At 40.5% G+C, this 21756-nt stretch overlaps 1 protein-coding gene across 4 annotated transcripts in view; it reads left to right on the plus strand.

Annotated features, from left to right (window-relative positions):
- Positions 1 to 21756, plus strand: part of TAB2 (TGF-beta activated kinase 1 (MAP3K7) binding protein 2) — a 60625-nt gene that overhangs the window by 15336 nt on the left and 23533 nt on the right. The gene's annotated exons all lie outside the window — the stretch shown is intronic.

Raw genomic sequence — 21756 nt, forward strand, 5'->3', positions numbered from 1 at the left:
CAACAGGAATTTTTAGGCACTATACAGATTTTGTCGCTCTTGCTAGTGGCTATTTCTGACGGCCTTTCTCCTCTGTTCATTTTCCTGGGTATCCTACAAGGGGTTATGTACTTTAATCTTTCCAAACACATTTTTTAACCTGTTCCTCCAGCCTATAGTGACAGCTCTATTTCAGACTACATCTGTAACTGGTTTTGTTTTGCTGATTGCAGCGAGTGGAGCTTGTTGAAATCTGTGAAGATCTGAAAGTGAAATTTCTACTTGTGGTTACTGTTCAGGAGATGAGTGAGTGGAGAAAAGGGGATGTAGGGTAATTGAAGCGTTGGTTTCTGCATATGTTTATTCTGTGATTATTCTCGGCGTATTCTTGCTCACTAGTAGGATATGTGTGAAGAGATGAGAGGAACAAGTAGCAAAGGAAACATAGAGCCAAGCCGAGTCGTTTCTCAACAATTTGCTCATAATGTTTGGTGTTCATGGAGCTCTGGCTCCTGAAGTCAGATCACCATCTCGGAACTTGATTGTTCTTAAAACACAAAATTCTGTCCTTCCAGGCTAAAGAGCAAAGCTTGCTCATATAATTCATGGTTATAAATTTGGGTTGAGATGTCTTTTTTCTTTGTTATAAGAACCAAAAGATGTTGAAGGTTGGTCTGTCTTTTTTTAATCTTTGGAATTGGTGCAGTCTGGGTGACAGAAATGAAAGGGAAAAGCAAAAGAAATTAGGATAGGGCAGCTGGAGTAAGACTCTAGAGTGAGGTTCCTTCCCTTCTGAGCCTTTGTCTGACAAAATTCTTCGAATAGGTAGACTAATGTTACAGCTGGACATAAAACTGAAGGTCTGTGCTGAGTTTTCAACTGCTTCTAGGGTGGTTTTTACTCTCTTCCTTTCACGCTGTCAGGCAGAGGCTGTGTGGAGCCTAGGCTCTTGCTGTATACCACAGAATTTCTCAAAACTTTGACTCATGCTTTATCTGCTCCATTAAAGAGCATAACTGCTGCTTGTTTTGAATGAGAGAGAGAAAGGAATTATACTGGTGAGAATTTCTTCACTCTTTCTTTCTTGTCTGAAGCCTTTCAGAAAAAGAAGGCTCATTTCTGTTTCCACAGCAATCAGGTTTTTTTGGCTACAGTTTCATGCTTTTAAATCTGAAATTGCGAACGCTTCTGGTCAGCTTCATTCTGGTGATGACTTTGGATTAACTGTAATTTGTAAAGTTTTAGTTGTAAAATTGCAATTGTGCAACCATCTAGGTGAAAAACTATTATTCCGAAGGGTTTTCATAACTGAGTGGTAAAATACTGATCTAAGCAGAAGTGTCATGGTTGTGTTTCTGGTGCTTGAGACTTATTTGTAAATTACCATCTAACCATACAACTTGAGTTATACTGTATGCTTTGTACTTGCTTCTTGATGTGGATATTTATGATGTGGAAGCACAGAAGTGCTTCCTGATGCTCAGAGGGAACCTCCTGTGTTCCAGTTTTTGCCCCTTGCCTCTTCTGTCCAGAGCACCGCAGAAAAGACCCTGGCTCCATCCTCTTCGCACTCTTCCTTCAGGTATTCATGTACACTGATGAGATGCCCCCGAGTCCCCTCTTCTCCAGGCTGAGCAGTCCCAGCTCTCTCAGCCTTCTCATAGGAGAGGTGCCCCAGTCCCTCCATTATCCCTGTGGAGTCTCCCCAGTATGTCCATGCTCCCGTTGAGCTGGGGGCCCAGAACTGGGTGCAGAACTCCAGGTGTGGCCTCCCCAGCGCTGTGTGGAGGGGAAGGATCACCTCTCCATCTGCTGGCCACACTTTGCCTGATGCAGCTGGGAATGCTGTTAGCCATCAGCTGCCTCTGTGCAGGGGCACCCTGCTGATGATGTGTGTTCAACCTGGTGTCCACCAGGACTCCTGGGTACTTTTCTGCAAAGCTGTTTTCCACCGGGGTGGCCCCCAGCACGTACAAGTCCCTCAGGTTGTTCCTCCCCATACGATGGACTTTTCCTCATTGGAATTTATGGGGTTGTCGTTAGCCCATTTCTCCAACCTGCTGTCCCTGTGGATGGCAGCATGAGCCTCAGGTGAATCTGCCACTGTCCCCAGATTTCTGTCATTTGCAAGCTTATGAGGATGTAGAACAGGACATTTTAGTCAAAAAGGATGCAAAACCAAGAATTACAAAAGGTGCCAAAAGTCAGTTAAATGTTTGTTTTTAGAGGCTTAAGTGTCTTTAAGTGTGTATATATAAAAGCAGTAGGCTTGTGAAACCAACTTTGTTCACAGTTTATTTAAGCAGAAATGGTATGGTAAGATATTTGTTGAAGATAGCAGTAGAAGTGGTCACTTCATTTATAACTGGCAACGTGTTATTTGGCTGTTAACTCTAGTGGTCTGTGATTGTTGTTGTTCGTATAACTGGAAGAAAGAGTTCCCTCCTTTTAACAAGGGAAATGCATTCCCAACCCGTACTCTTCCTCTGCATGTGTGCTCGTATTGACATTTCCTGGTCCCTTTTCTAGACAGCTAAATTTCTTAGACAATGATACAGCCCACCCCAAAGAATAGCTTTCTGCTCTACTAGCAAATGCAATTGCCTCTGAAGCATCCTGTGAGCAGTGAACCAGAGAAAAGGTAGCGTAGAAGAGAAAGAAGAGTCAGGCCTCTTCCGATAGGTGGCAGCAGCAACCTGTGCAACTGGGTTGAGTTGGCTGGGACAGAAACATGGGGACAGGTAGGTGATAAACAGGTGAAGACATTTCACTCAGAGTAATTCGTTGGCTTTTAATGATTGATGTACTGTTAAACAATGTACAACAAAACTCTGCCTGCAAACCTGTTGTGATGCAGGACGCTGACCCTGATGACATTTAGCAAAAGAGCTTGGTAAAGGTATTTAGAAAGGAATTTCTGCAAGTGACAGTGAGCTGTTTGCTCAGCTCCCTGCTGTAGGATCTTCTGAGAAGGCATATAAATTTAGGTGCATCTAGATTACCATAATAAGATGGTAGGACTTACGTAAAAGGAAATGCGTATTTTTTGATGATGTGTGTGTGCATAAACAGGTAATACTTGTGTTGAGTATTTGGCCACATCAAAATTCATGATTATTACCTGGTCTGCTGCCAAACAAGATCGGTTGCTCGTGAGCTGTCTTGAGGAATTGCTACTGCCCAATGATGAAGAGAGAGTGCAATCTTTTTCTGGCAATTACTGATTTCAAATAATTTTTATAACACTAATTTTGGTATACTCGTCTTGAAATTCTACATTGCAGTTTGAATTAAATTTGATTACAAACATCTAAACGTAACAGGTGAAAAACATGCATTGACTCCCTGATTCTCTGAGTAGATAGCATTCAAGTATCCCATGACGGCTGTGGCACAAATTCAGTGAGAGAAGTCATAAAAGCCCTGACTTGGCTGTTTGAAATCTCAAATTGAAAGTGCATCAGTGTTGTTTGAAAAGGCACGTTTCTAGGATCATAGAAGCATTTAGGTTGGAGAAGACCTCTAAGATCTAGTCCAACCTTTAGCCTAGCGCTGCCTAGTCTACCGGTAAACCATGTCACTGAGCTTTCTTTAATTGGAGTGATCGATTTTTGTGAGAGGTGTTGGGAAACTTGCCTGAGCGTGAAGCATGTGTGTGATAAGGTACGAACTTGCATTATTGACTGTTCCCAAAATTTTTATTTTTTTTAATAAAAGTAAGCATTCGCTTTCAGGCATTAACAGCAATCCTTTCAAAAATCTGCGTGCTGTGTTTACAGGCAGGAGGAGGAAAAAGATCACATGCCAGGGATGCTCCTTTTGAACATGGTTGAGACACCTTGCACGCACCTCAACATGATATAAAGCTACTTCTGTCTGAAAGACCTCTTCATACAATGATAAACTCGAGCAGTTTGTCTTCCATGCTGTCCCCCGGAGCTGAAATCATGTCAGTGGTGCACAACCAGCAGGGATTCGTACCTCATTGTGACCTTGAGTTTGTCCAATACTTCCTTTGGACTGAAAAACTTGAGAAATGATGCAGATCACTAAAAGAAAGCCTTACTGAGGGGATGTGGTGTAGCCCTTATTGTAAACAGGGTACCTAATATTGAGAGAATAGTCAGATTATTTTTAGTCTTCCTGTTACTTTATTTATAGCACAAAAATATGCTTGCATATAAAGGTCCTGCAAATTGATGTTATTGTCTTAGCTTACAGCTGATTTTCCTCTTCTGTTGTGATTTTGTTGTTTTAACTTCTATTTTTGAAAATTTGTAGCTTCTATGAGAATTCCCAACCCCCTAAACAGTGTTTCCTGAAAAGTAGGTGGGAGCCTCCTGCTATTTCTTTATCCATTTGTGAGGTGGTATTCTTCTCCTTTGGATAATGTTTGGGTAATGCGCCTACTCGGGGATTGCCAAAACGTTTGAAGACCAAGAATGTAGTTTCATGAGCATTTCTTTCCATGTCAGCACTGGCATGAGCCGCCCTGACCTTACTGCTTATTCCTGCCTTGCCCCTGCGTTGCTCTGGGGTAACTGTTCCAGGTGGCTGTGCAGCAAAGCAGGTTGTGGAATTTACCATCAGAAAAATATTATTTTTAACCTGGATCGATTCCCTGACCGGTCTCGCTGCTCAGCTGCACAAACAGTTGTGCCAGCACAGCTGAGGGATGAGGACTGCTTAAGCTGGTACTGCAGGGGGGAAAAAAAGTGCTTGTGAAACTGCAGCCCATGGCTTAATCTGTGTTTGTAGGTGCTCGTCAAGTACAGTTAGACTACGTTGGCAAAATACTCCTCGTACAGATGCAGCTTTCATCAGTACAGTTTGTTTTGATTGTGGCATGGAGAAAAGGATAATTGTGCTTTCTTGCTTTTTTTCTCTGATTTTTCTATGTTGTCGAATTATGTATACACCACTTCAGAACATGTCAGTTCTGTTGAACATGCCTCTTGTAAACTGATTTGAGCTACTATGGATATCTAGAAGATGACAGAACTAAGTCAAGGCTTAGTTTTTTTATTTTCTTCTTTGTGTTGCCTACTTGGAATACATCTACCACAGAAGTAGTTGCTTCCATCTTTAACTGCACTGTTACTCTTCCAGATGATGACAGATTAGCAACAAGCCTTATTTTTGGAGGTGAGGGGAACAGAAAATCTTAGAAGAAATGATTATCACAGTTCTTGAGTAGATACAATGAGAAGCTAAAACCTGAAGAAGTTCAAGATTTCTGGAGATAAAGAATGGAGTTGTTGTCACTAAGCATTTACAAAGGTGGCTATGTAGTTGCGGGCTTCTTTCAACCATATTTGACTAATTGTGTAATTAATTAGCTTGTTGCCCTGTAAATACAGTATTTCATCTGTTTTATTCTCTTAAGTTGATAAATATTTAAGCTCACATGTGGCTGTAACACGGTTTTATTGTTCTTATTTGGTAATTAGTTTTTGGAATGCCTTCTGCCCAAATTTGCTTCCAATTATTGGCCTGGAATAGGCTCTAATACTTATATGACAGTGAGAAATCTTAGATTTTGAAACAAACTTCTATAAAATGTTAATTATAATCGTGTTATGTTGAACAACGACAAATCAATTGGTAAATATAAATTAGTATTACAGTAGAAATCTGTGCTTTGCGTATTCCTTTAAGAGTTTATTATCCTATGGCAGCAACTGGAAAGAGCTTTTTCTAATTATGCAAAGTTTAAGGTTTCGTTAAAATGGAGGGGGAAAAAGCAGTTTCTAACCTTCTACATTTTGTGGCTTGGAGAGGAAATACAAATCTGTTCTTTGTAGGCAGTGTTTTTGCTGATTCTTTGTAGCTTTCCTAAGCACTGAAGCAAAATTGTAATATGTGGGTAAGCTTACTGATCTGCACAAGAGTGAAATTGCTAAAATCACTGATATTTGAGAAAGTTATGCAATAGTTCAGAAGCTATAAAGAAAACTCAAGCAGAATTTCTTTTGAAGTTGGAAAAAAAGGCATCTTGAATCTATAATAACGTTTCTAAATTCCAGTGTTGTTTGGAAGAGAGTCATCTTTATAGAGTTTTAACAGTTAATAAGAACTGGCTTTTGTCTCTTTTCTGGTATAAATTAATAGACTGTGCTGCTTATTAATTTCAGTATTAATCCAGGCCTAGAAGCATTTCGTAGTTCTTCATTCTAAATTGATATAACTGAAGTGGCTTTCCATCATGATGGATTTTTGTTGTTCTTGAGTACGTTGCTTTGTTCTGTTCCCGAAAGGTGTGGGTCTGCAGCTTGCCTCTCAGGCTGGTGGTGTTACTGGCATTTATTTTTCATTTGGCTGGAGCAATCGATCCTGTTGTGACTCACTGATGGTAAAAGGGCTTGAATTTACTGTAACTGAAACAGTGAAACAAGTGTGAGTATTTCAGAATACGTTTTAATATTGTTGAATTGAATGTCTTCAGGTCTGTTAATTTCATTATCTGTGATAATCTGTTTTACGTTATGATGAATTCAGTGGATTCAGTGGAAGGCTTGCTTTGCATTTTACTTGCTTCCTTGAATGCTGCCTGTGGCCACTGTCACTAAGCCTCTATTTTAGGCAATAAAATTAGTCATGTCTTTTAAGCCTATATAGCTCTAGCTCTCATTGACGCAAACGGGTGCAGTGTGGTCAAAATTCATGCTGCAATGCCTTGAAAATTGCTCCAGATGTGATTTTCTCCCTTACTGTTAACTCAGCTAATGTGCAGGAGCTGCTGCTTCCTGCTATTTATGGAGTCTTATTTCAAGCTAATTTAAAAAATAAATAAAAAAGAGAGAGAAAACATCAAGCAGCTGTATTGGTCCCCTGTGGCTCCCAATAAAGCTGTTAAGATGTCTTGGTCAGTGTCATTAATGCTCTTATTACATAAGGGAGGGTGAGAACCCTGACTGTCTGCAGACTGGGCAAGATTTCAGAGGTGCCTTGAATTTTCTGCTGTTTGATTCCCCTCTAGGACCTAATCATTAGGACTGTTACTTCTTTTAAAAGCATGCAATGTGCCCTGATGATACCGGCATGAGGAGGAGGTGGCATTTCCATTGATTGTACACGTGGACAGGGTGCTGTTCTTTGCTGCTGAACATACATGTAGCTGTAAGGGTAAGGTAGAAAACCATCAAAGCTCAAAGAAAATAGATTCTTCCAACTTTGTTTCATAGGCTTTTGCTCTGAGGATTTCTCACGTAACGACCAGAAGTGATTGCGTGTCTATTTGTTTCAAGACTCATCAGTAGGCTTGCTGGAGTCTGTAGGATAAGAGGAAGCCACAGCATTTCAAAATGTTTTTAATCGTTTCTTTCCACATAAGGAATTAACTATACCACCTCATTTAAAATAACCAACTATTCATTTGCAACATGGTGGTAACTTTTATTTCACGGAAAGTATAGCAGTTTCCATTCCTTATTGGAAAGAAGCTGCTTTTCAAGGCAGTCAGGGGCTGGGGGGGTGAAGTTAAAAAGCCCGTCTGAAACTGTTTTTGTCTTTTCTTAGTTTCATAACAGCCAGTGCCAGTAACAACTCCTAGTAGCCCTTCTGATACCGAAATGTTCCTTCTCTGATGAGGTTTACTGTTCTCTTAACTAACTAACAGATGGCCATCCTGCCTCTATTCACAAAGGCCGAGCAAGATCCAGCCGGCTGCTATGACCTGGGGAGCTGTGGCTCCCACACTGATGGTCTTGATAGTTTCTCTGAACTTAAATATATGATATTGAAAAGTTTTTTCCACTGTCTATACTGGCATCTAAAACTTTCCTACTGTGAAAAACATTGTTAGCCATGGCTTTGATTTTTGGCATTTAGAAGTTGAGCATTTTTTAAATTTGAATTTCAAATATTTAAATGGGATCTCTGTGATGCCTACAGAGGACATTTGTCTGGGCTAGAAAGAAATTGGTCTTATTCAAATGGAACTAAATTCCACTGAGACGTGCCATGCCAATGGAGAGGGACCTAAAGGTCTCAGGAGAAAAAAATAGTTGGGGTTCACATAAGTTACTTATTAAGGATCTGCATACAGCTCAACAGTAGCAGATAAATAGTTGGCACAGAGGTTTGGATTGAATCTGGCTGCAGTGTCACAAAACACACGCAGGCCCATAGCTTTTCTCCATAGCATACTCGGTCCCACAGCTTTCATTTTTCTGTGTGTTTATTCCCATTTCAGGTTCTTAAGTATGCAACTGTGAAACTGCAAGCTTTTCTCTAGGTTCTGCACGTTGTCCATGTGTTCCCAAAATAATCAGAAATGGATTCACATGTTGAAGGTATTGCACACATAAAAGTAGAGAACAGTATTTCTATCCTAATTGTTATAGTTCTTTAGATGGCCATTTTTACTTTGTTTAGAATATAGTTGCTGATGCAAGAGCACTATAAAAGCCTCAAGTTACTTAACCTTATAAATAGGCACATTTCAAGCAGTAGCTGTGATCGAAATTGACTTCTAAGTACCTCCCATGTGTTGGTTTTCTCAAAGCACAGGCAAAAAGGACTTTGCAGACTGTACGTACGCAAGAGCACATCCGGCAGGTTGTAGATGTGATTATTCCTTTTAACCAGTGTTTGAAGATTCAGTCTCTTAAGTGTGATGGCTAAAGGTTTATGTATAGCGTTAGGATAACGTAATGGGACTTACAGGGAAGAATGGGAAAGAAAGACCCTTCTCAGAGGTGGTGAGCAGAAGGACAAGAGCCGTCATTGATTGCAACAAGAGAAATCCCAGTTACATGTAAGGAAAAAAACTGTGTCAGTGGAGGAACACTAGAGGAAGTTTCCCAGAGACCCAGTAGAATTTCCATCCTTAGGGATTTCCAGAACTGGGCTCACCAAGGTGCTGTGCACCTAATTTAAACTTCAGGTTAGCCTTGCTTGGAATGGATGTTTGGATCCATCCATTCACGTCCTTCATTTCAGAATAACACACTTAGAGGCTTTTTGCATGCCAGGTCTTCCAGTGTGCCCTAGTATGTGCTGGATGTGATAAAGGCAGATGTACCCAAGACATTTTGAGCTTATTCCGTAGCTCACTGCTGCTGAAGCGTAAAGAATAATCCAGCAAAAGAAGGATATTGTCTTCGAATAAGCTCAACATGGAAGAGGCCAGCAAGTATCATGGCTAGAGCAAGAGAGACAGGAGAATTGCAATGTCTGGGAGCAGGATGGAGAAAGAAGGAAAGTGATGTTCTCTTGCTGAAGCTTTCAGTTGTCTTGGCCTTCTGTAGTTTTATTGGAAGTCTCTAAGCGATTCATTAGTAAAGGGGTGTGTAAAGTTGGCTATTACTGCCAGGCAACTAACTCACAGTGCAGATCCCATACATCTTAAGAGACCTGAAGTCTTTTCTTAGAGGAAAGTCCAGCTCATCTTTGCAGTGCATTACGATGGTGGGCTTGAGGATTCCTCATAAGCCGTCTGGAACTTGAAGCTAGAAAGAGCAAAATCACCTAAAGATGGTTCTGTCCTTTCCTGGTTGAGGTACCTTGCACTCTGGACTCGTGGCTCAAAAGGAGGCAGCTGGCAAGCCTAGTAATGTGGGCGTTGGAGCTTCATTGCTTGCACCTCCAACCATGAGGGCGTTCTGGACTTGTTTTGAACAGTTCGTGGAGCTTTTGGGCCTGTATCATTCAGTGGATTTACTCTGCTTCCTTCCACAGAAGCAAAGTAAGCTAAATTGTTAATTCTGGAATTACTTTCAAGAGTTGAAAATCAGAAAATGTTAGGAGGTTGACTAGTCAGCTTTCATTTGTGTCAAAGCCAGTACATCTTAGCTAAAACATTTTGTAGCAGTATGTCCCTTAGGGGGGAGAGGAATTAATAAAAGACCTTAAAAATAATTTGTTTTGGTAAAAATTTGAGATTAATACCTAGAAATACGTCATTATTTTGTTAATGAAGAACAAGAAAGCTATGAATCTTAAGGAATGAACGTTACCTGTGGAGTCTTTAATCTGGGTAAGCACAACTCTGACTTTAGCAACTATTTTTTTTCTCATTCCACATACATTTTTGACATAAATCGCTCTTGGTTTGGCAGTCTGAATTGAAGGAGGAGTCCTGCTTCCTTGACACATTAAAATCAGTGTCACTACCATACTGGGCAGATGATTTGCAGTAGTGTTTTTTTTTTAATTAATCTGATTGAAAAGATATGTTCTTGAAATATGAATGCATAAAACAAGTAACTTGCTTTCTGCATGTGGAGTGGGAGTGCTTTCTGAAAGGAGTGTGTGGAAAGTAGAGGGAATACTTTAGAGTTCCTATAAACTTTTTGGATTCTTTGTGGCTTTTTGTGACATATGCATTCGCTACTTGGTGAACGCCAGAGAAGGTGTAATTTGATCATCGAGCCACGTTTGGTAAATACTAGTTTTGTGGGGACAGCTTGTTCTGTCCATAAGGGAAAAGTACACTGCCAAAATCTAAAAGCTTTCACTTTTATTTGGTTATATATTCTTTTGCTTTGGACTGCTGAAACACAGATACATGCTACTTGTGACACTAATAGCATTCGTGTTTGCTTTAACTGCAATAGTGTCTGCTCAGTAAGTTTTCAAACTATACTTGAAATCTGGCTAAATAGTTACTTTGGAAAAATGAATTTTGCAACGTTCTCTCTAGCATACGGTCAGTGAAACATTAAAATCTGAAGCGATACCCATAGCCTGATGCTTTTTAGCAACTCTTTGAATACTCTCTGGTCTGGCATCTGTGAAGTAGAATAGAAGTGCTTGTTTTCTGTTGTTGGAAGTAGTTTGAGACCTTTAAAGTTAAAGAAAGGCACCAGTTTCTCTGTAAATGGCATGCTAAAAATGATTGGCTGATTTCTGCACAAAATTTACACTGCAGGTAAGGTTGAAAACGCTAGCTGAAAGCTCTTGAAGTGCTAAATTTTGTGTTCCTTCCATCTGGATTGTAAGTGAGAATAAAGTACCTGTCTTGCTAGATGTACTTTTGAAAAAACATTCCCCAAGCTTTTTTTCTTTGGCATCAAATAATGTATATATTTTTTCTTTAGGGAAGAACATCAGGGAACAGGGCAAGCATTAGTATTCTGGGAAGTAGTTTTTCATCTTCACATCGTGGTTCTGAGAAGGGTTTTAGCTGACACTGCTTCTGCCAGCCCGGATTGCTCCTGTTGGCACAAGCATTTGACTGGCAGAGTGGTGAACAAGACTGGGAAACTGATCTAGGTTAAAATTAACATAGCCCCCCCCCCCCCCAAAAAAAAAAAAAGGAGGGTGTTACTAAGTAGACTAAGATCTATTTTTTGTAAGTAATTTAACTTCTTCATACTTCACACAAGTGTGCTTGTGCGAGGGAGGAAGTGGTATTGCCTGGTCGAGGAGAGAAAAATGGGATCTTACCCACGAGAGAAAATGGACCTTAGACTGTCCTAAACACCACTCGTCTGAACCTTGACACCATGTCTGGTATAAATCCACTTAATACACACGAGTGACTTTGATGTCAGTCACTACTGTCTCGTACTGAAATTTTTGAAATACAGGGAGTGCTAGTTTTATAGGGTTATCTGAATTGACAGGTTGATTAGCAGGACTGAGCTACAAATGAAAGCCAAGCAGTTTAAACTTTGTTTACATTTGCACTGAGATGGGAGTGGAAGGATTTGGCTTGTGGTACTGAATGCGTATGCTTTGGATGGGACTTCAGTGTCTTAAAAAGCAGAACGTGTAGTGAGGAAGAGTGTGGCTGTGACAGCTAGGAGGAAGTAACGCAGCTTGTCCTTTAACTCTTCTGATGCAGCATGCTGGCAGTTCAACACGCAGGTATGGGTTGCTGATGATCCATTTTAACACCTTGATTAATGGCTTTCATGTAAACAGGATCGCAAATTCCACCGCTGGAATTTCAAAGCACACTTGTACATGGCATTGAATGTATGTTTTTACATTCAGGTAACTGAATTTTTATGCTGCATAGGAAAGAATATGAAAGATGATATGTGAGGAGTTTATTTTGCTCCTAAATCATACAGCTCTTCACTTGTAACAGCTTGCAGACCTGCTCAGAACGGTATTGCTTAAGCTATCCTTTGTGGCTTTGGGCTTCGCTGCAAGCAGATGGTAACTGCTCTAAAGCCAGTGATACCGGTCAGACATTTTCACTTCCAACACTCTCCTTTTGGGTGGTGTTTTCTATAAACCAGGCGTTCCCAACATGGTCTGTGAATCACAGTGAAGGGTACATAACCATAACTTGTGCAAATTCAATTTGTGTGGGAGGGTTTTGTGTACATTGTATACAACCAGAAGTTGTTAGCACTGGTATGACCACAACAGATTTGAGAGCCCTTGCTAGAAAACTTTGCAGAGTGTTAGTGTTCTCTGCTTGCTTAGGTTGTGGGGTATCAGAGGTTTTGTCTCCGTGACTTGGGAAAGGTGTTGTTTCACAGGTTGGAACTGCTGCCATCCTGGAAAATGAGATCACCAAAGGGTCTGTGTTGGTAAGGCTGTTTGCAAGACGTCACCGTTCTGAAGCACAGTGTTTTGCCCAGTGAGTTACCAATTAATGCTGATGAATGAGCTGGAGTATGGTATAAAGAGAGAAATTGTCTGTGGTTTTGTTCCACTGTGTTAAAATCAGAGAGTGCAGTTCTGTGCCTGGCGTTTCTGTGGAGTTACTGCATGAGGTTGGACAGGAGCTCAGTGATGCACGTACAATCACATGTCACGTGGCTGCATTGAAATTTAATTTTTTTACTTAACTTCCTAGTACTTAAAAGGCTTATGGTTACTTGATTTGGAAGTCAGTGACTTGCAATTGGGAAGTAGCTTTGCCCGCTGAATATTTAAGTTCTGTGATATTGCTGTAGTTTTTAGGAGTGACTCTTTGTAATCTTGGAAGAAGGGCTGAAGTGTTAATTGTCACAATTGTCACTGAGAACCAACTTCACCTAGTAGGATTTAGAGTCAGTCATCTTGTTTAATGGGGTTATCTTTTAGTTTGTGAGTTAAATGCCCTCCTAGTCGTCAGCACTGTAAGACTGGGTTTCACAGTGGAAGCTGTGAGATTTGCAGTGCTGTCACTGGCTTCTGTATTGAACGGCTCAGTTAAATATTTGTCTGGGTACTGAGACACTCCAGAGCTTCCTGCTGTGAACTGAACAATTCAAAATGCACATCAGAAATGGAAATACCTGGCAAGCACTGAAAATATGGTACAACTGTTCTTGTTCATGTTCACATCTTAATTTTGAAGAAATATGATGACGACTGCAGATGGGAACAAACTGGAAAGGGCACGAAGTTCATTCTCAGACTTTCTGAATTCTGGAAACGTGGCAGTGGGATAATTTTACATTCAACAGTTGTAGGCCGCTATAAAGGAGAGCAAAATCATTGTATGTGGTGCATGTACGTTAGCACTTCAGTTTTTGGTGTACTTTCATCTTCGAATTGGAGATACAGGAAAAACAGTGATGTACTTTCAGTGATTTTTTTTCAAAGCATTTTTCATGGATAAATCTGACAGTTATTTCAGCAATACACCACTTAGGTTTGAAGTGCCTCTCTGACACTCTTCCTACTAGAAGGCTGAAATAAGTGCTTTTATTTACTGCTGAATCGATGACAGGTCCTGCTGCTCTATATAGGGTGAGAGCTGGGGTGTGCTAAGTTAGAGCTAACTGTGCCTAAGTGATCGGTGAGAAACTTTACAGCAATGCTGTAGTAATGGGTCATCTCTACAAGGGTTGTGTGGTAAGGCATAAATACATAGTTTCACAAAACCTGTCAGCTCATCAGCTGAAACCCTGCAATTGTTCTTCAGTTGAGTATTTCAGCATGGATTTGATTCTCTTAGTTGTGCTTTTATAAATACAACCTGTTTGCATCTGAGTTTATTTCTGAGAAATCATATATCTGTCTTATAAAAATAAACTGTTTATGTGTAATTTTGAAGAGGGCCTTCTTTACATTGAGAGAGCCTAAGATATTCCAGGTAGCTTTTAAAAGCGAAAAGCATCACGCTTGTTCTGTGTGCTTGCTTCCACATGGTGATGTCCCTTGGTGGCTCCTCTGATGGTAAGCAGGTGCCTCTGTCCTTGGTAAAGGTTTGAAAACTAGTTTGGGTTTGTTCTTGTTTAGTTTTTAAACTGGACAAACGCTATCAAAAAGTATTGGGAAATGTCTAGAGTTATGGTGACCTAGAAATCACAATTCTTGCTTGATCAGATGGCTGCCTCATGTAGCAAAAGAGTTTTGAAGAAAAGATCGCGTGGCCTTCGCAAGCGTAAGCTGAATCTTACCTGGTAAGGAACTATGGTGGGACTGGGGACTCCAGGGTTGGGGCTGACAGCTCCGAAGCAGCCAGCCATGCCAGGCTGCAGTTCGTGGTGGTGGGGCTAGCAGTCGGAAAGCTGTGCAGTTCTGGTTGTAATGGGAGTGTGGTTTCATGATACTGAGCGTGTTTGGAGCCAAGAGGTTTTGAGATGGACTTCTGTGCGCTTGGGCTGCAGGGTAGTCCCATTTGGCCCACAGTCAACTATTGTAGAGGTTCCTGAAGCTATTGAATGAACTTGTCACTCGCCTCCGCTTTATTGCTGCCGTTGGCAGTGGATTACTGGCAACTTCCCCAAATATCTACATCATTTTAGGGGGCAACTTGTTCAAGGAAAACTTTGATGTGATTTGGAATGAGGTCAGGTATAAAAACTAGAAATCTTACAAACTGCTCTGGAGCCAGCGCCTTTTAGAAGTGTTTTGTGTGTAATGATTTAAAATTTATGAAAGTGAGAGGATAAAAATAAACCAAACAACACTTCCATGCTTGTTACCCTACTTGTTACTGTGATCATAAGCAGCATGAACAACAGGCTTTGCACCACAAACTTAACACTTTTTTTCTGACTTTGAGGTTAAAAAAAAAAAAAAAAGCATAGGTGGGAAGGAGGGGTGGCAATAGGGGCTTAAAGTTGCAGCATGTGGTTCTGCGGTGTGCAGCAGGTCTGGTGATGCTTACAGCCACTGTGTTCAGAACTGGCATTACAATTTAGGGGTAGAGCTCCTGTAATTATGGTCGACTCAGTGTTCAGCAGCAGCCAGAAAAGCCTACAGAGGTGTTGGGCATCGTCAGTAAGGACTTGAGCAGTGTCTGTCTTGCTCCGGCATAAAGCCCTGGTGAACCTCTTGAGTACTGGGTGCTATGATCCGTGTCTCTGAGGGAGGGTATACTGGTCAACAGGTCTGTAAAGGGAATAGATGGGCTCTGCTCTCTAATTCCCTTAATCAAACAGCTGTATGGACTTGTTGAATGTGAGATTACTGTAGCAAAAAGGCTCAGGCTTTTTCCTGCTTTTTGTTGCCACTGTTGGGAGACAGCACCGGGCTAAAATGACTGTCTGACTCATGGGAATATTTCTTATGTTGTTGCGTTAGTGTGCACTGGGACCAGAGAATCTGTAAGAGACTGTAGCATCTAGTTCCATTTTAAATTTGTTGCCTAAAAACCACATTTTAGGAAGCTTTTGAATTTTCCATTTCCAAAGCATCTATAAAAAAAAAAAAAAAAAAAAAAAAAAAAAAAAAAAAACAACTAAAATGTTAAAGGAAATCTAGTGAAGTGAGTTGGAGAGAAAAACAAGCTTAATTAACCAAATATTGCTTGTGTGTAGGCTGTCATTGTTTTCAGACTACCTTAAATAAAAGTTAATCATGTCAGTGTGCATTTTCCTGCTTCTTTCTCTGATTCTTCATTTTTGCACACAGTGGTGGTCTTTCATCTTTTCTTCTCTCCTTTTAATGTCAGTGCTAGAAATAATAGGTAGTCTTCAAAATATCAATACCTGCACTTGACAGTAGAATCCTGTGGATTTGTATAGGATTTTCTTTATGAAAGCTGTGCTCGTCATAGAGGAAACTCTATGAAGGAAAAAAATGTGGAATATACTTTGTAGCTTTCTGATACTGTTAATTTGTAAAAGAAACCTGATAAAAACCACAGTTAAGGATAGGTGAATATTTGCTGCTTGAACTTCTCCTGAATCAATGAGGGATTTTTTTGTGCGTAGGGAAGCTAAGGAATGGAAGCAAATACATGGATGCATAAAAAGGGGAATAAATTTGATCAAAGGTGAAGATAATTGATTATTTGTGTAGAACTGACCTGAAAGATGTTAAGATTGAAATCTTAATGCAGGCAGGCAGCATTTAGAGGTTTTAATTGACAAAACTCCACTGCTTGGGTTATGTAATGCAATTCTTACCTTGTCTACTTCACTTCCATATGGCATCCTATGTTAAGTACTGTATTTAAGATACATATAGTGTTCAGTATTTGTTGCAGTGCGAAGCTCGTAATGGTTTTGGAAGAACAGAGCAGACAGGACAGCAAATGCAAAGTGCTGCTCTTAAATCGATGGGTATATCCTTGAGAGTAATTGCAGAATTTAAAATACCTTCTCAGCCCTCTTTGAGATACTTTTCTTTCTTCACATCTATGTCTACGGTAAAAAATTGAAACTTTTTTTTTTTTAAACAAATTTCAGAACTCTCAGATCCAGATTTTTGTTTAATATGCTGTGTGGAAAATACAGATCAGTTTTCAACCTGTTACAATACCTGCTAACAATAGGTTAAAGCAAGCGTGATAACTGTTGTGAAAGATTTTACTTTAATGAAGCCACACTCCTGATGAATTAGTTATATTTATCTGAGAAACCTCATTTCTAAGGTGCTTGTGGGTAAGGTTCGTTAATATTGCTGAGCTATAGCAAAAGCTGTGCTTTGTTAGAATCCACAGAGTGACCCTCAGTAAAGTGCCCTTGTTCTCAATTAGCTGTGTAGGCATCCACCCTCAAAAGTATGTTTATAAAGTTCCTGTAAAATCCATTAATAGAAACCTTAATGGGCATGTTAATGTGGCCAACATGGCAAAAATTAAAAGAATTCAGTTAAAAAAAAAAAAGTAATTTTTATTTGACTAACATAAGTACAACCCCCACTAACTAATTTTCCTTGAAAAATAATTGGTAATTATATCAACTGCTCATAGTTTCCAAGGAAATACCTGACAGATTAAAGCTCTAAGTATTGTATATGTGCATGTATAAAATCTTGTGGTGGGACTTATTATAGCAGATTATTGTTTAGAACAGGAGTTAAAAAGACATTATGAAATGTGTTAATATTCATTCACAGAAATAAATATTTAATAATGAGTTCTGGGGGGAAAATACCACAGTTGGAAGAGAAGCACAAGTTGGTCACTTAAAGTAGTTTTTCCAAAGGAACAGATTGTCTCTTTGAACCATAGCAGAGTTCTCCACCTTCCTCTGATTGTACTCATCATTATTTGATACATGTCTGCTGTACTGTTAAATCCAGTATGTGGAGGTGAACTCTTAGCCACGCTGTGTTTGCAATTCTGATATTTGTTTTATGGCCATGTGGCTGAATCGGTTTTGTATCCTGTATTGTACTCTGGCTTGGCTTGAGAAAGTGCAGAGCAGACATTCGGTGAATAACTGAATAAAAGTATCACTGATTGGTACGTTGGGGATGGGACTCGGAACTGTAATTGTGATAAGCTGATTTTTTTGTCTTTGTTTAGGAGATGAATGGTAAGGAGTGGAAGGTAGCTTGGATTTGTGATAGGAGAATTATTCTATTTCAAGTAGAGATACTATAAAGACTGTTGAAATGACTTAAATAACCACAGAAAAGCTGAATAGTGTGTTTATAAAAATGGAAATTCATAGAATCATAGGATATCCTGAGCTGGAAGGGACTCACCAGGATCATTGAGTCCAACTCTTGGTCCCACACAAGACCACCCAAAATTCAGACCCTGGGTCTGTGAGCATTGTCCTAACACTTCTTGAACTCTGTCAGGCGTGGTGCCCTGACCACTGCCCTGGGGAGCCTGTCCCAGTGCCTGACCCCTCTCTGGGTGCAGACCCTTTCCCTAACCCCCAGCCTGACCCTCCCCTGTCCCAGCTCCATGCCGTCCCCTCGGGTCCTGTCGCTGTCCCCAGAGAGCAGAGCTCAGCGCCTGCCCCTCCGCTCCCCTCGTGAGGGAGCTGCAGGCCGCCACGAGGCCTCCCCTCAGCCTGCTCTGCTCGGGGCTGAACAAACCAGGGGACCTCAGCTGCTCCTCATACATCTTCCCCTCCAGGCCCTTCACCATCTTTGTACCCCTCCTTTGGACACTCGCTAACAGCTTTATATCCATCTTACATTGTGGTGCCCCAAACCACACACAGTACTTCTTTCCCTCAGCCAGCTAGCAGTGCCCTGCCTGATGTGCCCCGGGACAGGGCTGACCCTTCTGGCTGCCAGGGCCCACTGCTGGCTCATGTTCAACGTGTTGTCAATCCGAACTCCCAGATCCTTTTCCACAGGGCTCTCTATTTAAATATATGTATTTAAAGTGATATTAGTGTAAGCTCTTATATTCTGTTGTTCCTCATAATCCCTTTTGCAGAGAGAATATGGGAGTCTTCTTCTCCTTCCCCATTTCCTTGGCACACATGGCAGGAGTTTCTAGTCTTCCATTTGGCAAGGGCTTGCAGGTAGAGATTAGAAAGAAAAGAAAGGAAAAGTAAGTGTGGAAGTCGATATGTAAGAGGTTGGGGAGGCAAGTTGCAAGCACTTAAGTTGTGGCACTTAGCTAATAATTTTTTTCAGGCAATGAGGATACAAAAATGTAATTCATGGGGAAAGTACTGATGCATAACAATTGTACACTGGTGATTAACTTAGGCTGCTTGTTACTGCCAGAGGAATGAGATCCCATTTAGGGGTGTTTTGTGGGTAGAGATTCGTAAGTTTATGATGTGATTACCAGTTCTAAGTGTAGACCAGAGACCTCTGTTTTCATGAAAGAAATGATAGCAATATCTATATCTGCCGTACTTTATGATTCCTGCAGTTTGGTGTAAGGAAGTCCTTGATGGAAAGTGGACTCCAGTTGGTCTGCAATTGAACTAGCAACTTGGAGTGATGCATCAGAATTGGGAAAGCAGGGTTAACAGAGAGGTTTTTTATATCTGTTATTGACCTGGTGCTGGGATAGGTGTTCAGGTGAAATAACAGGAAAAAAGCAACTCAGTATGTGGGGGAAGGTACTGCTCAAGAAGGCATGGAGGTGGAGCACAGGGAAGAAGCTGGTTGTTTTCTATTTTGAGGTAGGCATTAGGTAGGTGAATAGTTTAGGAGAGTTGGGGGGCTCACTGATTCTACTGAAGGAACAGGAGATAGAAGGTTGTTTTTATTCTTTGTTGTCTTTACGATTGCTTATCTGTTTCTGCTGTCTTTCTGCACCTCCTAGACCCATGAAAAGAAATGCCCGAAGTCCCTTGGCTGCTGTCTCAACAGGCACTTTAGCAACCTCTACTGGCCTCACATTGCAGCTTGGTGCGTTGAATTTGCTGTCATTAGAGCAGTCTCATATGTGCGGATCTGTAATCTGCATCCTTAATGCGAGGAAGTGTGCTCTTGTTCTTGCATTCATAGCTCCCTCTTAATATATATTTACAGCCAGGTTCCCAATATAATTGATTATTTTTCCAGCATTTTTATCTGTGTGATTAACACAACGTGATTCAGAGCAATTAGTTGTCTTTTAGAACCCAGTAAAACACAGATCATATGTGATCAGATTAAAACTATGGGATAGCAAGAGCAATTTACTTGGATGTAGCTGAAATATAAAGCCCAGTGTATCTTCCTTTCTGCTGTTTCTACTGACAATTTCATGAATAGATTTTTCAGTTTACTTTTGAAGTTTTGGCTCATTCAGATGGGCAATACACAGTGTTGCTTATTAATAATCTTTAAATACTCAAGTTATGCAGTAGGTTTTCCTTCAGGTAAGGATTGGAGTAGGACTTTAATGCTCATATGACGCAAGTGCACTTTTTATATGCTAAACTGCCAGTGAAGCCATATGTGGACGTTGGGCATTTTATCAAGACACCAGACACTGAGATAGAATACAAAGTGATTTGTTCTGCTGGTTTTAAAGGTTCTAGATAAACAACAAAAAAAAAGTTTTTCATGAAAGCAGTTGATGTGTGACTTTTTTTCCATGCAGTTTTTGTGGTAAGAGCTGGGAAAGTGTGTATTAATCTTCTTGAAGACAGCAGAAAATGATGTTTAGCCAATTGATCCATCAGGCAAAAGATGGAAATTATATAAATAGTAGATGCAATTTTTTTAGTACTTTACAGAGGGAATGAGAAGTGTAGAAGTTACAGATAACGATACAGTGTGTTGTGGGTTAGTTTTACATAGGTTAGAGGAACTGGGGGCTGAAATTAAGAGGTTTTAGGAAGGCGCATGTGAGGGTTTCTTTAACTGTTTCTTCTGCAGTTTAATGGATTACTCCGTCAAGGAGTGATTGGAAAAAATGGCACTTGGTATTGAACAAGTTAAATCAATTTTCTTGTGAACAAAATTCTTCATTGTTCTGGACTTGCTGTGATTTTGCCAGCTTTGGCAGTTAATTAGAGAAGCACTGCAATGCAGTTAGCGCTGATTACAAGGGAATTCTTCAGTTGCTTTTCGTTTCTTTCTGCAGAATAGTATTTTTCTTAACAGTTCCTTAAAGAAAGTGTGTCAATAGTGTTGCTTTTGTCACCACCCAGAGCTGCTTACCACTCCAAACCATTGAAGAAATAACAAGAATGTCTCACTGAGAGATTCTTGCAGTCTTTTTTTTATTTTTATTTTTTTTTTTAACTCTAAGGTATGTGCACTGCTTGTTTTGTATATCCATGCTACCCTTAAGTGGTTGATCTTAAGGACTGGTGGCAGCTGCCATAGGGTGCCTTGTGTAGTAGCAGTCTCTTGAAGTGTTTCTCTATGGCTCTGAGGTGGCACTCTTGGGTTACACAGTAAATTTGTGCAGTATTAGTGCAGGTGCATCTGTCCTAGGTGAACCATAGTCGTTCTGTGGCTGGTAGTGTTGAAAGTGTCTTTCTGCTTCTAGTTGGCTTGTGTAGGACTCTCCCAGAACCACCTTGCACTCTCTTTTCCCATATCTTCATATTGATCGTCCCTTTCCACATAGGTTTTTTAATTGCACAGGTCTGATTGGAACCAGATCTTAGAGTTGTGCTGCTCTGTCTCCATTAATGAAGTGCATGAAGAGAAGGGAAGCTGCACTTGCACAGTCAGATGAACAGAATGTGTGTGCTGGGGAGGAGTTGTATAATCTGAGTTTCCAGTTCTCACAGTCTTGGTTGGTACTAATCGTGTGTTAAGGCCTTTTGAAGTTGTATTGCCTTCAGTAGTAGAATATTGCGTTGTTACGTACACTAAAAACTGTGGGTAGGTTTGTGGTCTCTTCTCAGAGCATCTCTGAGCATTCCAACAAAAATTCCTCTCCTTTCCCGTACTTTTAATTAAATATGTATTGTGACTGTATCATAGAGGATGGGATTTATTGGGCTGAAATAATGAGCAGATGTTTCCTGGAGTATTCTTAGGACCTTCAGTCTTTGCTGTTTTATTAGCTAATGAGGTTTTTTTCCAAGTGCAGCGCATGTAGACAGTCCTCAGAGTAACATATATTTTGATGATTTTTTTCTTCCCTAGAGCTATTCTTGAATTGTTGGCAGCCAGTTGAAGGGTAACGCGTTGCAGTTTCAGACCATGTTCAGCTATTATTGGAAGTGTCCTGGTGCAGGCCAGTTACCAGCTGACTGGTGCTTCACCAGTTCGGGCCAGAGACGGCAGAAGAGTTGAAGAGGTCTTAGAGTGGAGTGATTCAGGCCTTCCGTCCTGGAA

Source organism: Aythya marila, assembly GCF_965140915.1.
Source record: "Aythya marila genome assembly, chromosome: 3".
In the NCBI taxonomy this organism is placed as follows: domain Eukaryota; kingdom Metazoa; phylum Chordata; class Aves; order Anseriformes; family Anatidae; genus Aythya; species Aythya marila.